This window comes from Astatotilapia calliptera, chromosome 13 (assembly GCF_964374335.1).
Source record: "Astatotilapia calliptera chromosome 13, fAstCal68.1, whole genome shotgun sequence".
NCBI lineage: Eukaryota > Metazoa > Chordata > Actinopteri > Cichliformes > Cichlidae > Astatotilapia > Astatotilapia calliptera.
This window is the reverse complement of record NC_137434.1, coordinates 31,038,947-31,054,730: the sequence shown is the minus strand read 5'-3', so window position 1 is coordinate 31,054,730 and position 15,784 is coordinate 31,038,947.

Genomic DNA, 15,784 nt, shown 5'->3' with positions numbered 1-15,784 from the left:
TGTCGGAGTATGAATGTTAGATAGAAAGCACTTCTATAGAAAAAGCCTAGAAAATAAAGAGTGGGTGAATGAGGTGCTTTGAGTGCTCAGGTAGAGTAGAAGTCCATTTGTAGAGTGAATCATACGGTTTCAGCTTTTACTCCACAGAAATTCTCGGGAAAAGTCTGACTTTGACATCAACATCAAACCAAATGTTCCTGTAGCGTCTTTCCTGATCATTTCCTGAAAAAGGTGCAGAAATTACACGCAGTCATTCTGATGACGTCACTGCACATTTGTAAGCAAGAACATTCCCCTAACCCCGGGATCGTCCCGGATGTGGCTATGATTCGGTCCGATTGCAGCCCGTGATTCCACTGGGCGTGCTGCATCCTGTTTCAGAAGTTGCTCAAACTGGCGCTGCGTCATTTTTGAGGGGAAGCTGTTGTCATCTGTCGATCTGTACCGAAATCGGTTCTGCTAATGTGAGAAACTTTTCACGATTCCCATCCCTGTTACCTGTTACAGCCACCTGGCACCTCTAATTTATGATCCCATCAACATCATTTATATATTATTAAAAAACATTCAATTTCAAACAGCTGCAGACACAAACTGGTCGAGTGTAGGACCCTCAAACATACGGGTCAACTGGTTTGGGGCAACCGGTCTCCAAATACTCAGACTGCAATCGCTCGAAGGTCTGAAATTAACCCTTAAATGCTCACAGAGCACTTTTCTCTGAGTCAGTCTGCGCTGATGAGACTCACCTGCAGCTCATCAGTGATGCGACTCTGTTCAGGTGACTCACCTGAGCAGCTTGTGTTCTGGTTACATTCATACATGAAAGCAAGGTTTCAGTTTCTTTGAAGTTGTGGCTTGATACTGAAAATAAGTAGCTAATTTGGACCATTTCAAAGGTAACAGGGTTGTAAGTTCATCGCACACGGTTGGACTAATTTATTCATGCTGTCACCTCCAATAACTGTTTTCCCACAGTGAGTGTAGCACTTTAATAAATACACAAAACAAAAAAGACATTTTTACCATTTTATCAAAAAATTCCTCCATTCAAAGATTTTATTTAAATCCAAGAATTAAACTGATGATTTTATTCAGTTTCTCAGCACAGCAATCACAGCGTCCATGTTGGAAGATTTTATTGTGAAAGGTCAGAACAGGGAAAAAATATTTTTCACATTAGTAGCAAAATTCGGTTTCTGCTCTTTTTTTTTTTTTTTAAGTGTCGGTGTTAAACTGAAGCTTTCATTGGACTCGTGACTCCTGCTTCTGAGGCTGACGTGTCTCCAAAATATGTCAGAAGTATGCGGGCCGATGACGTGCCACTCACAGAAGAGGAGTTTGAATATCTGTAGGTTTGAACTTACAGGTGTGTGTCACAGAGCGACGCTGTGTTTAACCAGAAGACGGGTAGGAGCAGATAGGGTGGAGTTGACAGACGGTGTAATTACAGCTCTCAGATTTTACGTCCGCAGCAGAGGGACAGGATGGGACAGACACCTGAACACATACTGAGGCAAAAATACATTTATACAGCTTCTAGAAAACAAACACTTAAAACCGGACGGTACTGGTTACACAAATAAGGAGGTTTGGACGTTGCCTCTTTTAAACTGTTGAAACCTAAAAACATAAACACATGTACAAAAATGTTTTTAAAAAGCATTTTATTAAAAATAAAATGCCTTGAAGGCAGAAAAATGCCTCGTGTAAATGAGGCAATATTGGATTGTGCAGCGAAGCAATTTGCTGCTTATTCCAATAAGACTCAATAAACTCTTACCGTCCGTTTGTAATACTCTTCTACTACGTTATGAATTTAAAGTATGTTATTCGGTTAGGTTAACTGTATCTGAGCATCAGATTTGATCTGACGAGCAATGACACGACAAACGAGGCCTTATAAAAAATTTAAATCAGGTTTAAAAACTTAAAACATCCAAATGTGTGAAAACAAAATTTCCATCAAGTTCACTTGAGGCCTGGACAACACGTAGGAGATGTTTAAAGGTCATTTTTCCAACAAATACTTGTATTTGCAAGTATCTTATTAGCATTTATTGGCTGCAATTATGGCTAGGTTGAAGCTGCAGTTCCACTAATGTCCACTGGAGGCTCCAGTAGCCTCATACAAATACTCTTCTGGCCTGTTTTTCTACTCTCACGAGTGTAGTTTTTTTTTTAAAGGTGTGCTGTAACTGACACTCGGATTCAAACACCAGTGGACGAGCTATCTGCGGGTATGGTATGCATTAATAAAGAGCTGCCGGGTCATTGCCAAGGTGATTCTTGTAGAACAGTTTTACAGCAGGAAACACACACAGCTGTAGGGCAGGTAGCACATTAGCTGATAGATGGAGGTCAGAGGTCAGCGGGGCAGGAATGAACAGTGTAGAGGTCTAGTCAGGTGTGTGTAGGTGTGGAGTTCAGATGTTTATTCAGTTTACACACACCTCGACATTCAGGTTGCTCATTGCTTGTACTGTATTCATTTTGGAAGTAAAATTTATGAATGAGACAGAGACAGAGCGTTACGACAGGTCGTCACGGATCTGTGACGTGAGCAGAGGTTTCTTGAAGGACTACAGCGACCACGTGTCACATTTGAAGCAGTTTGTCTGCATTCAGTTCAGTTTGAATCCACTCTGATTCTCTTTTCTACGTCACACCGTGCAACAGCTGAAGCAACGTTAGCTTAGTTTGTTAACAGAAGAGCATCACGAGTGAAAAAATGCAATTCCTCTGTCTTCGTCCACTTCGTGCATGTAGGGTCTACGACACAACGTCTGCGAGAGGCCAACGCTGTCCTGTTGCTCTGCAGTTTCGCTGCCAAAACGAGTTGGAGTTTCTAAAGTTGAACTGCTGAAAGTTGTTTTGCAAATGCAGGCGTAGCCCCCTGGTGGTGGGTTTAAGGTAAGGTAGCCTTCTTACCGTCTACGCTTCATGCAAGTGGAAAATATTTCAGCTTTTGTGAAAAATTTGCTCACTGCTTTGCCAAGCCATCCAACAGATTTGTGTTGAGTTGCAGTTCAGTCGGGGTGGAGGGACTGAGTGTGTGCTCGTGAACTCGTGTGTGTCGGGGGTGGAGCAGAGATAAGTCACCAGTGGCAGGTTGCTTCCTACAGTAAATGATAAATGGATTAGGGAGGAGAGGGAGGAGGGCACTGCTGAGAGAGAGAGGGGCAGTGAATTATGGTGAAGCGGCGAGTTGCAGAAAAGTTTAGGTGACGACTTTAAATCGCAGTTTTAATGATTACGTAAAGATAGCAGGTTTTACGTTAACCTTTACGATTGCAGACTGGTTTCAGTGCAGCAGCACTAATACTGAACATGATGATTTTATGGCTGCACAGTTCTTCCTCTTGCTGATTGGTCCCAAAGTAATTTGGAGGCATGACAATGAAACCACGGAAAGCAGCGACGCACTACAAGCTAAAATCCAAAAAAATCTGGACGCTGTGTAAAATGTAAATAAAAACAGAATGCAATAATATGTAAATGTAATAAATTCATGTTTTATTCACAATCAAACACAGAAGCCTGATCAAATGTTTAAAGGTTATATTAAAACTGTTTCAGTTTTCATGTGTGGGTATTTATGAAAAAGAGGCTTCATGAGGTTCAGCTAATTTAGCAGAACGTTAGCTAGCTCCCATCTAAAGCTGATAAAGAAGAAAACTGTACCGCACTGCTATGATGTCCACGTAAACAAATATGGAAAACTAAATACCAGGAATGTTTGGATCAGTGAAGGTGGGCCAGCTGACACATAATGACAGAAGACACAAACTAAAGGCGGTTTGAAATAATCACCATCTTTGGTTTACAACAAAAGTTATCTTCAAACAAAGTTATCTTCTGTCCGCTCTCATGTGTGCTGGTTTGTGACCATGTACATGTAAGTGGTGCTGTGCACTTGGTGGTACCAGTGAATTCAATGCCCTCTGCACAGATCCAAGTTCGAGTCATACTGTGATGAACTGAGGAGTAAAGGAAAGTCAGGCACAGGTTAAAGTCCAAAAAAACTTGGTTAATTTGTACAAATATTAAAATCTTTGGTCCGTAAAAGAGATCAAAGCAACAAACAATGTTACTAACTCAAACAAACTGACCTAAATGAGACAAAGAGGAAACTTAAATAGTGGCTGATCCGCCCACAAAGACACAAAAAGGGATAAAAAACACAAAAACCTGACTGAAACTAACTAACAAATTAAATTTCCCCCCCATGGTCCAGAGTTGTGGTATGACCCAATCTGAAGGTCTCCATATAGGCTTGCTCCGCCCCTTTTCCACCACCAGTGTAAACTAAAATGTGCGCACTTTTTTATTACGTGATTGCATAAGTAAATTAATTCTAAACCAAAACCAAGGCTGTATTTCTCTGTAAATGAAATCCTGTATTTAAAGAAAGAAAAACACAAGTGTAGTGTTATGTGTAAGTCTATTGTCGCACTGATGTTTGGTAGATTATTACAATATGTGCGGCTGTAACTGCAGCCATCACACATACACATGACAAATGTTTACACACATCTGCAATCTTGTTATATTTTAGAAAAAGATCATAGTTTTGGTTAAACGACCAATGTTTCCTCCTTTTTTTTAAGCTCTTGTTTCATGGGTGGTCACTGCTACAAACACTGACCGGGGCTGGTTTAAATACAAATACAAGCTACCAACCTACCAATTGGTGGTTGGAACCATTGTACCTGCAGAGCCTGACCAGTTCTCAACAAGGGCTAATGCTGAGAGCTTCAGATGGCTCGAGATAAACGCCATCGTGAGGCAGGAAGAAGAAGATGAACACGGAGCAAACTTGAGCTGGGATGATCTGCTGTGACATTGTGAACATTGGCTGCAGTTAAAACAGAAAAGTGTCTCTGAACGCAGCTCCGTGCATTTCCACCACCACACCAGCGCAGCAGTACAATCATCTGCAAACTCGAGTGTTTTCTAACTTTATGAACTTTTAATATTGTCGCGTGAGACGTGTTTGACTTTGAGCGTTGAACTCAGGAGGAATTTAACAGATCCTCCTAACAGAGTCTGTGCCACATTTAACACACCTGTGTGTCTTTCTTTACACACACACACACACACACACACACACACACACACACACACACACACACACACACACACACACACACACACACACACACACACGTTCCCACCCAAACTCAAACCACAGGGTAAATACTTACCTTGTGATTCACTGCGAACGTCATCTCAGCTTGTAAACTTAACTCACACACCTTAGCTGATCCAGCTCGGCACTGATTGGAGTCATTGTAGCCCGAGGACACGTCTTTGCCCTCAAAAGTGTGTGTGTGTGTAACAGGTGGTCCTACTGTGTGCCATGTGTGACTGCAGGGCTCGATGGACACTCTTCCCTCACAATAAAGGACACTTCCTCCTTCCTCTGTTTACTCCCTCATCAGAGTAAACAAAGAAAGCTGCCTCTAAACGCTCGCAGACGTAAGTAAGTGGAGTGGTCATTTCCCGCTGTCAGGTATGTCAGCCCCGAGGCCACGGCAGAGGTTCGGTGACACGGCGAGTTTGGTGGCAGAGATGTCCCCTGAGAGCCTTCGTCACAGCTCTGCTTGAGGACGGAGAGGCCAGACCACACAAGGAGCACGGTGAGGACACGCTCGGGATTTTTAACATTTCACATGAAGCCCTTTTCAAATCTTTCTCTGGACAGACTATGTTATTCTCATACTGAAGAAATGCGCAAGTTACAGCAGCACAAGCATCAGGAGGAAAGAGCACATTAGAGATTTTATAAAAAAATAGAAAGATAAACAGATAAATACAGAAATAATGTGCATGGATAAGAACAAGAGGCCAAAAAACTATACGAGTGTTATTTATATGCACAGAAAGTTGATATCAGGATGTGTCTGACCACTTGTTGTTGCTAAAAACACAAAATGACAGACACAATAGTTTGACTGTATTCTGATTTTTGTTTGTGTCACTTTTACTTTATTTACCTTTTGATTTAGAAATTTGTAGATAAAAAGCTCAAATTTCTTTAACTTTGGAACTGCAGACACACTGTACACAATAATAATTGATAAAAAAAGGTGTGCGTATTAGCTTCAAGGTCAGCACCATGCCGTTTTGCCTTCAGGGGTTTAGGGATTAACAGATTTAGATACAAGGGTGGATAATTTATCAGCTAATGCTAGCTTTGTTAGACATCACCCACAGGTTAGTGTAGCCCCGGGGGAAGCTTTGAAGTTAGTTTTAATCATCTTGCAACGAGTAGAAACATCAGCAACGTGTCTGCAGCACATCCTGCTTTATTAGCATTTTGCACGCCGTTAACGGACCACGGTTTACGAGATGAGCGCAGAGTTGTTTTCAATGTGACTTGAGATTAAGACCATAAACTAACCACGGGTTACTGAGGTCAGAGATCAAAGTAGAAATATGGCAATTTTTTCATAAACTTACATGACAACCAGTGAAGTCGCCCCCTGGTGGCCATTAGAAAGGAAACAGATTTAAGGCACTTGTTTGGTGGCGCCACGTTTCAGAAGGAGAGGCTCCGTCCATCTTTTATAACTGGCTGAGTGGGATCATCACATAGAAACCAACATTTAGGGGTTATTGCTTTTCTTCATTTTATTTTATTAAATAATAATATCTGTGACTTTATCTCATCAGTACTGGAGGACAGACTTCATTTACTCTTTGTTGGTACAGCTAGCTGCACATCAAGCCTCACTGTTTGTCTCCGAGCATGGACTGACTAATTTTTGGAGCCAGCCTCAAGTGGATGTTAAAGGAACTGCGGTTTGTGGATTTGCTGTTTAATGAACATTAGTGACTTGAAACTAGCTCAAACTGCTGTAGGCAGAAGTGAAAAGATCGGGATGCTGATACTTTAATAGTAATGGAAACCAAACATGCCCAAACAAGAAGAATGGAAACAAGGTGGGAGACACAGAGACGAGGTGTTCCCCAACTTCATCAACAGGAAATTACTGTTTCTTTTTTACTGTCATGATGAAATGAAGTTTTACTCAAACATGCAAAAAACCTGACAAAAGGTTCAGAGTTCTTAGAAACTTCTAGAAGTCCGATGTGCTAATGTTCAGGAGGTGAACCTTCTGGCTTCATCCTTATTACATAAAGACTTTCACTGTGTGTGTGTGTGTTCATGTGTGTGTGTGTAAAACATCCGACCAGCCGCCGCCGCCGCCTCCCCTCTCTGAAAACAGGCGTCTCTTTTATAAGCTCGAGTGGAGCAGAACAGTAGCCCTCGCTCCCGGCAGAGGTCACGACCTCTCGCCCTGGCCCGAACCCGATACCCCCGGCCTACCGGCTCGGCGGGGCGCTCCGCCTGAAAGATAAGGAAGTGGACCACCGGTAGTCCTGGTGCAGCCCCTCACCCCTGGGCTGCCCCGAGGGTCAAACCCAGTGCGCCTCACCTTACTCACCTTCCTCCCTCCCGTAGTCAGGGTTTCTACATTTCTCTATCGCAGATTCAATCTGTCCACTTTGCTGCATTTAACACCTTATTTTGGATAATTGTTTCAAAGCCGTTGAAACCAAAAAGCGATTACATTTCCACATCACCTCTGCTTTATACAAAACCATTAAATGTCATCATGAGACGCGAGAGCACGATCAGGTGGAAACAACAAGCACCACATTTTTCTGAGTACATCCTGAGCGATGGCTGCACAGCCAGTTACACATCAGCCAGATGTTTCCAAGCACTATGTGAAGTATGAACCATGATCATCATGTAAAACTGAGAATATTTAAAAGCTGCAAAGCAAATGTAGGTCTTTGTGTTTGACTTTGGACGGACTTTGTCATTACAGCCGTGCAAGATGCAATTACAAACCTGCACAGGTGTGTAGTTTAGATCAAAGTGACGGTCATTTCTGAAAATGTTTGTGTTCTGACACTTGGAGTGTAAGTAAAGGACACCAGGAGCACAGTGTCTACACTCCCAAACTACCATTACTGTTCATGTTGTGTTTTTTGGAGCCAGAATCATGATGTCTGCATGAAAGCATGGAGTGCTGAGGTACATTAACAGTCACTAGCTTGGTTAGCAAGACCTTATGTGTTCAGCTGTACAGCTAATTTTGATCCAACCTGCTGACTAATGTCCAAATATAATATTTTACTCACTGAAAGTCATATAGAGAGACAGATAAATGCTCCAGGAGGCTCCGACAGCACAAACAGAGGTCCAGTTCAGGTACTGCAGTTAGCTACAGAGCTGCTGAGCTACACCTCCATCTTTAAGCTTTAATAAAACTGTTTAATAAAACCGTGTGCTCAATATTTTCTGCTACTTTACGTACTAAACTCTCAGCATTAGTCTTCATTTTAATGTTTTTTTCTGGGGCTAAAATGACACAACGCTCAGATTTCAAAGATTCAGACGCTCTCGGTGAAGTGAGAAGATGCAAGGAGGCAAACAGGTTCACAACATTTATTCTCCACCACACACACCAACAGCTTCCCCGGAGGGAGCTGCTGACGACAGGAGAGAACGGACACGGATTCGTCTCCTGCTGGAATCAAACGGCTTCGCTTATCTGCTTTAAATAATGCGACAGCATCCATGGGACGGATTCCAGACGCAGAATATTTTTACAGATCACAGCCCGATGTTGTGGCAAAACGTAAAAAGATGTCTTTGCTTGTGTTGCTCAGCCCCTCGTACATCCAAATTCAGACTGTTTAGTCCTTTAAAACTCGAAAATTGTGTCCAGATAAATCAAACACACGTAGGTGATATTTCCTGACTGAACAGCTGTGAGACTCGTGTTTGTGGACACGAGCAATATGTTGTTCTTCACGCACTGCAATTTAGAAGATCCAGTTTCTTCATGACCACTTTGATTTTCAGATATGTTAATTATCATTAAATAAATATTTGTTTTGTATTTACTAGATGAAATCTTCCATCTCTATGATCCATCTTCCTCAGACATCCATGTTTCTGTTGGTGTTTCTCTACAAGCTGCTTATTTGAGTTAAGATCTGCATGCTTCATAATCTTCACGACTGCACTTTGAAAATAAATCTACATGATGACATACGGGTGAACTCAAACACTGAGCGTCTGTAGACGACCTCGTTATCACCCCATCATGAACTTTTCCCCTTCTTCCCTCATTCATCTTCTCTCCACTCCAGGGAACGAGCGAAAACTTTCCCTCTCCTCCCTCCTGCTGTTCGGCTGCGCGTTGCAGTGTTGGGTTTCCAGGAAAGACGGTGTAAAATATCCGACCGCAGCTTCCGCTGTAAACCGACAGCTGCTCCGCTGACTGGCAGCTCTTTAACAGGACAGGAAGTCAGCGTCCACCAGGCTCCTGGTCCAGGTCATGGACCAAAAAGGCTTTTGAGACGAGGAGCTCTTTCGCTTCACGCCAAAAGATTCTTCATTTTCGCCAGCACTGTGATGTGGTGGTGCTGCTGGTGGTGAGAACCTAGAAAACATCCAACCTGAAGACCAGAGGAAGGTTAACGTGGTGCTAAACCTGCAGTTCCTCTTATGTCCTCTAGAAGCTCCAAAAGTGCGCCAAACCTCTCATGTTAAATTGTTCAATTAGCAGCACAAATAAAACCCCTGATTTCTGTCATGGACCCTCGTGAGCTTGTGCTGTTTGCTTCTTAATGCAGATTTCTGACACATAACAAACCTGCCATGAAACTTATGTTTTGAGCACTAAACGTTCTAATTTTACTCATATATTCTTTAGATTTTGCTTCCCGAGTGAGCTCTTCCTTGTAGTCTGCTCGTTTTGTTTAATCATGTATGAATTTTACATTTCATGTTATTCAAAAACAGCAGCAGGAGTTAAAATGTTTATTCGGGTTCCAGCTCCCCGTGTCATACTTTTACTCGCACCAAGCATTAAGAATTGTTGAAACAACACCGTACGATGTATTAAGTGCTAAGATTTGTTGTCATTTGAGGCCAGACAAACAAGCGTGTCTACAAATGCCGTCAGATTGAGCTGCAGTTTAAAAATCAGCACAAGAGTCCGGAATATCCTCCTTTTGTTTCCCGTCCTTTGATGATGACGATGGAGCCGCAGAGCTGTTCGAAGTTCAAAGCGAGCAGGAGCGTGCCGGGACCCGTCTGTGTTGCAAGTGTCGGTTACATGTGGAGAATCAGCATGAAACTATAGCGAGGCAGATTAGTTTTATTCTGAATACCTTAATAATGATGTTAATAGAAACCGATAGCTCATGTCTGATTTCGCTGGCGAGTATCGCCAGTCACTTTGACCATCGTTGATCTCTGATATCCTTAGGCAGGACTTTAGCTCATCCTCAGCTGACCTGATTCTGAGTGGCTGTCATTCGAAAACAAGCAGTTTGAACAGCAGGTGTGGGTCACTGTATTTCTGTGCCTGTAGTGACCATCGAGCAGGGGTGGACCTCTCCAGGCGTCAAGGGCCGGTGTCCTGCAGGTTTTAGACCTCACCCTGGGTCAACACACCTGAATCAAATGATTAGTTCATTACCAGGCCTCTGGAGAACTTCAAGACATGTTGAGGAGGTCATTAAGCCATTTGAATCAGCTGCGTTGGATCAAGGACACATTTAAACCTGCAGGACACCGGCCCTCGAGGCCTGGAGTTCCCCACCCCTGCCATAGAGGGATATATGCTCTTTGTGACATCATATACATCCGAGAGTGATGTTTAACACAAGCATCCACCCCTGGAACAGGAAATAGGTGGCAGAAAACAAGAAACCACCAGAACACATCAGAAGTTAATCCTATCAGTCCACTGAGGACAGCCTGACAAGGAAAGCTGCTTTGAGCAGATTCAGCCCATATTAGGGTTTTCCTTTTCTGAAAGCAATGCAGATGTTAGCTTTCATATTAATAATCTACGAGCTCTGCTGTCTGTGTAACCTCTTACATACTGTCTGATTTCATCCCATAAATTAAACATGACATGTTATTTTTTCCAAAGAGATTGGAGGTCGCAGAGACGACAGCGAGCCTGACTGAACACGTTCTCATATACGATGCTGTGCGTACTGTATAAATATGTGTGAGCAGGTCCTTATACAGAGTATGTGGTCCAACTGCAGATCAAAGATCTGTGAGGTAATGAGTGTAACAGGTATTAAACATTACAGTAACGCAGACGCAAACAACCACACGATGACATCAGCAGTTTCAGCTTTCACTCCTAATTACAACTTCTGATTATTTTGGCACAACGAGACTCAACATAATAAATGTCTCCTTCCGTTTCATCTAACGAAATACTGGAACATAATTATCGTGGCAAAGGGATCGTTTATAGTTTACTTGTCAGTTTCACTTGATTTACATTCACGAAGAAATTTAATGTAAAAAAATAAACGTTACATTTTTATTTTAAGACAAGTTTATCGACTGTGGTTTAGGATTAGCGTAGCACAAATACACCAAGGGTAAAAAAGTCAGTTTATTAATGAATGCAATAAATATTAAGTATCAATGTTTAATACTGATAACACTGAAATACTGATGTGTACATAATGTGTTTTTGCACTTCGGCCTTCGTTAAACCTTCTTTTGCTTCCAATGACAAACAAACCAAACTGTGTTGTAGTGTATGAAACTATGAACGTTACGGTAAAAATATCTGCAGCTCCAGCTGTTTGGAGCTCAGCATCCACTTCCTGATCTTTGAAGGACTCCGGTTCTGGAAGTGAAGTATATTTTTATTTTCTCTGATGATGTTTCAGGAAGTCCTTCTGTAAAGACTTTTAAAGCCTCGAGTCAAACTAACCTGCTACGAGGTGAAGCGTGAAAAGATCAGTGGAGGAAGTGCTCTTCCCATAATGCACTGCAAATCCACAGCGAACAACCTCCAGTTTATTAAAACATGTTCCTGCCTTGTAGTGTTGTACAACAGAAGTTATATGTGCTGTGATGAAACTTTGGTTATATTTTGCAGTGTGTGTGTGTGTGTGTGTGTGTGTGTCCCTGTGTGTGTGTGTGTGTCCCTGTGTGTGTGTGTGTGTCCCTGTGTGTGTGTACAGGCTCGTAGCTCGTACTCAGTCTACTCTGTATGATTGAAGCGCTGTGGCTCGTAATCAGAACAGGAATGGGATTTATAAATCTGGAACTGCACGGTTGAGCTCTGTTGGCCAACGCTAAGCCACACATGGAGCGTTCTCACTCAAATGTTTAAACATGTATGTGTGTGTGTGTGTGTGTGTGTGTGTGTGTGTGTGTGTGTGTGTGTGTGTGTGTGTGTGTGTGTCTCTCAGCCTCAGGTAGCACAAGGTGAGGCTGAAACACATTTTAGCACCTGTCAGAGTGCGTCGGCATCAAACCCAGGGAGACACCTCTGACCCTAAGAGGTATGCAGCTACGCCAATCTCTCACACACGAGTGCGTGCACACACACACTTTACCTGCTGCTGACATCTACGTTCACCTGAATTATCTGCTGTGAGCGGCGTGCAGCAGTCGGGAGACTTTAAAGAACAACGTGGGGATTTCTCATGAAGTTTTTTCAGTTACAAATGTGATTTAGTCGGTGAATAAAAGCAAACAAACTATGAGGACTCAGGAGGTTAAAAGGTCAGAGGTAATAACCCATATGGAAAAGATAAAAGATATAAATATGTATATATATGTATATATATATATATATATATATATATATATATATATATATATATATATATTATAAATCTTATAAAGTTTGTATCTGTCTTGTGTGAAACTTGTATGAAAAGCATACAAGAGTGAAAACAGATTAAAGATCCCTTGAAAAATTATATAAATGAAAGTTGTATGTTTTGGATACTTCCTAAAACAATATATGAAAGTAATGAGAAAGTGGCCACTTTCATGAGTAAAGCCTTCAATGATTCAGTATATGAAGCAGGCCACATCTGATGTCTTTTATAAGTTTTTTCTATTTCTTTTCCGTATGGGGAGATGCACAAATCTGACAGCTGAACTGGTCGAAAGTTGTTCAGATTTCATTCTGTTTCCAGGTGACGTTAGGGTGTGCTCATCTATCTCTACGCTTTGAAATATGCACGTCTGAAACGTTGAATGCACGCGTTTCTGGGTTTCCTTGTCGGTGTCTGTGTGTTTAGCATGCTCCTACATGCCTCCCTCTGTCTCTACTTTCGTATTCTCTGCCAGGTAAAACATCTGGAAAGTTCTCTGTTAGATTCATGCATCCGATGTGTCCTCACTACTGGAAATGCTCCTCCAGGTTTGGGCGACAGGTGGCACCTGGGTGCTCACCGTGGACTCACTGAAAGCTTAGCTGGACACGATGCAGATCCAGCTGATCTGGACTTTTGGACCAGTCTAATGTCTAGAGCTGCAAATGTGCGATGCTGCTGTGGGACATCCGAGTCCCTGCCAAACCTGTGTGACTCGTTTGAAGACTTTGGACAGCTCGGCATGTGTTCCTCGTGTGTTTTTTACAGGTGAGAAAAATCCCAAAGTTACTTTGTCCTCCTTCATCCTGACAGCAGTCATCATATGTGGCATCATTGTGGTTCTTGTGATTCAGAGAGTCTCGACTTGGCCTAAACATCTGGGCCAACACTGGAGGATCAGGTGTGAGCATCATGCTGTGACTTAAACTCAGGCTTATCTTATCAGCTCATCAGTCCTCCGGCCTGCACAAACACACACTTCTATCCTCGGGATCTGTTCCAGCTTCTCTGTCTGTCACATTTAGCCATTTACAGCACGTCAGTAACAAACTTTACAACAATGACTCTCACTGAGAGGAACCGCTTCTCAAACGAACCCCGTCTGTTGTATTTTGGTTTGAAACCAGACCTGTGATCTGGACTATTGTGGATTAAAGAAGCCCGAGGCGCCGCCGGAGAAAAGGTCTCTGTTACAAAAGCTTTTAAAAGCTCAGGATTGGGATTAGTGGAATGGGCCTTTAACAGGATGAGACAACAGGGCAGGAAATGCATCTGAGAACGTGTGTTTGTGTCTCCGGAGAGAACAACGGTTGTGTCTCTTTTTTGCTGTTTCTTTTAATCCCACTGAGAAACAGATTCCCAAAGATGTTCAAATGGGGAACAGCTCTTATAAACGGTGGTTTATTGATTTACTTTTTACTGAATTGGTTTGTGACAGCCCCCTTTCACATATCAGACCGCTTCGACATGAATAAATGAATCCACCGTAGCTCCAGGACACACCACACCAAAACCACTTGAATCATTGGTTTCCTCCCGACGCCGCAGAGCTGTTGGTGTGTTTAGACGGTGGAAACGCCTCGACGTGGAAGAAAAATAAAGAAATCAGTAAAACTTTCAAAAATTCATTTGACTTGGCAAAGAATAAAAATACACATTTACGTAGGAACTATTTTGTTCCTGCTTTCTTGATCTACCATCTGCTTTTAAGTAACCGTGCCGTCATTTGAAGAAACAAAAAGAAATGTTAATATTTATTTATTTATTTATTTATTTATTTATGTGCACTTTGAGCTCCATAAGGTGTGTCAGTTGTTTCCATTATTTATAAAATTAGGTAGACAGTTTACTGTAAACCCATCAAGAATAAGGGGAAATATGTTCACTGGACACTTTATTAGGTACGCCCCAGGTTGGATCTCATTTTCCCTTCAGAGATGCTTTAATCATTTGTGGCACAGATTCAACAAGTCACTGGAAAAATTCCTCAGATATTTTCCTCCTTGTTGACACGACAGCATCACACAGTCGCTGCAGATTTGTCGGCTGCTTCCACGATGGGAATCTGTAATCTAGATGGACATCTGGTGACAGCGAACTCATCATCGTGTTGAAGAAACTGATGATGATGATCTGAGCTTTGTGACATCAGAAGATTGTGCAGTGCGGTCACAAAGGGATGGACACGGTCAGCAACAATACTCAGGAAGGCTGTGGAGTTTAAACGATACTCACATGGGACTGTAAGTATCCCCACATCATGACCACAAACTGCTGATCAGGACCATTTGTCCAATCTTCTGTTTTCCAGTTTCTGTGAGCCGCTCAGCTGCTCCTGTGCTCAGAGATGCTCTTCTGCATACTTTGGTTGGAACAAATGGTTATTTAAATTATCGTTGCCTTCCTATCAGCTCAAAGCAGCCTGGCTGCTCTCTTTGACCTGTGTATACTTGACCTTCCTCCGTAAACCTTTGAGATTTTCGTGTCACACGATTGTTGGTGTTTTCTGTATTCTTTGTGTAAATGTTGGGTCTTTACTTTGAGGCACCGGTTGTTGGGATTTGTCGCTATACAAATAAAACTAATTTGAATCGTCAGTTTCTGAAATATTCAGAGGCAAATAAGCGAGCCATGTCCAACACCACTTACATCACCTTCCCTCTTCATTCTGATGCTCAGCTCAACTTCAGGAAGTCATCTTCACCACTGAGTTGGTGCCGTGTGATTGGCTGATCAGATATTTGCTTGAACGAGCTACTGAACAGGTGCACCTAATAATGTGGCTGTGAGTGTATTTAGATTTGATCTGGAGATAAAATGTCCCTTTAAATTTCTGCAAAAACAAAGAAACAGGTGGTAGACGGCGGCGGGCAGTAAAACTGTGAGGCTGTGGGGTTTTTCTATGTTGGTCACGTGATTCACAAGAATTTGTGATTTTGAACTCGAGCCCTCACAAGCTTGATCCGTTTGGCTTCCACTGACTGTTGCAGGTTAGTTTGTTCACAAATAATTGGAGAGTGTATGTAGTAAAGATCAATGCAGTGCATTCAAATTCAGTCATATTTCAGGATCTCTTAATATTGAGAGTTTTTATTTTTTT